Source organism: Echinops telfairi, unplaced genomic scaffold, assembly GCF_000313985.2.
Source record: "Echinops telfairi isolate 266 unplaced genomic scaffold, ASM31398v2 ScPeMD7_3509;HRSCAF=4178, whole genome shotgun sequence".
Lineage (NCBI taxonomy): Eukaryota > Metazoa > Chordata > Mammalia > Afrosoricida > Tenrecidae > Echinops > Echinops telfairi.
The window spans coordinates 17,956,827-17,958,174 of NW_022107407.1; the positions used below are offsets into that span (position 1 = coordinate 17,956,827).

General features: G+C 34.4%; 1 protein-coding gene across 1 annotated transcript in view; it reads right to left on the bottom strand.

Annotated features, from left to right (window-relative positions):
* The window catches only part of GOLGB1 (golgin B1), a 60,875-nt gene that overhangs the window by 29,837 nt on the left and 29,690 nt on the right, over nt 1–1,348 (bottom strand). The gene's annotated exons all lie outside the window — the stretch shown is intronic.

Here is a 1,348-nt window from a genome sequence, read left to right on the forward strand (position 1 = left end):
TCCATGAAACAAACTAAAAAAGTGTGCATATAATGTATTTAGAGACATCACACAAAAAATGAGAAGACATTAAAAAATAGTTTATTTCAAATTCCAGAGGCTGATTAAAGAACAAAAATTAGTAGGAAACTTTAGAGATCCCTTCTGAGAAAAGAGGACAGACTAGAACTCATGTGCACCCATAAACCACAAAGAGACTCATAAACAGGAGGAGAGCTGTTTGCAAAACTGCAAAATCAGTATCATAAATAACATCTCAAAGAAGTACTTTGATGAGCTCAATAATGAACTGAATTTGTGATGTTATTTATTAACAAAGGTGAAAATATTCTAATCAAGGTATACAATGCCAGTTTAGAGCTTAGTAGAAAAATGTAAAATAACTAAATTGGAATTATTAACTTTAGATTTTTAAACAGTGCTACAAACTATTCAGTTTTCAGTCATACTTCTAAAAGCCAAAGCAGAGTTAATCCAGGATGAATTAGATCAGTCAAGCACTATTAACTACATAGTACTAAATCCAGGAACTGCTAATGAATCGGGTATTAAACAGAAGAAGGAATGTAACCTCCACTCTGGCTGACTGCTCACACACAAGTCAATAGAATAAAATGATCCATTCTATTTAATCCATCATAAGTTTATTTGGCAGCCACTATTTGTGAAGTACTAAAGTAGTTCTTGGTCAGGCAAAGGGGAAGAAAAAAAGGAGCAACTGCTGTCCTTGAAGAGCTATACCCTTATCTTTGAAACATTGATTTAGTGTAGTAAAAAAAGACAAATAAAAAAGATCATTGTAATATAACATTAAAGTTACGTAGCTTTGTGAGATCAGAATTTCCCTCTGAAAAGGATCTAGGTTGAGGCATGAAAAGTAGGAAAGAGATGGAAAATTTTAAGCAGGGTATAAACCAAAACCCAAATCCACAGCCACTGAGTTGATTCTGAGCCATAGCAACCACATGTAGTTTCCAAAGCTGTAAATCTGAGTGAGCCCAGAGCCACAATCCCCCCACTGAGCAGCTGGTGGGTTAAACCACCAACCTTAGAAGTCCGATGCTTATCGCAGGAGCAGGAACAAAAATGGTTCCTACCTTTGAACCTTTAATCTCACTCGTCTCTGTTACCTTATTGCTCAAAATTATTACTGTGAATGTCTTGTCCTCATTTTGTCTATTTAGCAATCCATGATTTAAAAATTTTATTCAGGATTTAGGTGAAAGTTTACAGAGTTGATCATCAGTTTTATATTCAAACATTTGTACACATTTTATTACAACTCATTCATTTTAATGCCCTCAATATACCATTGCTTCTCTCATTTCTTCCCACTGTTTCTTGTTTC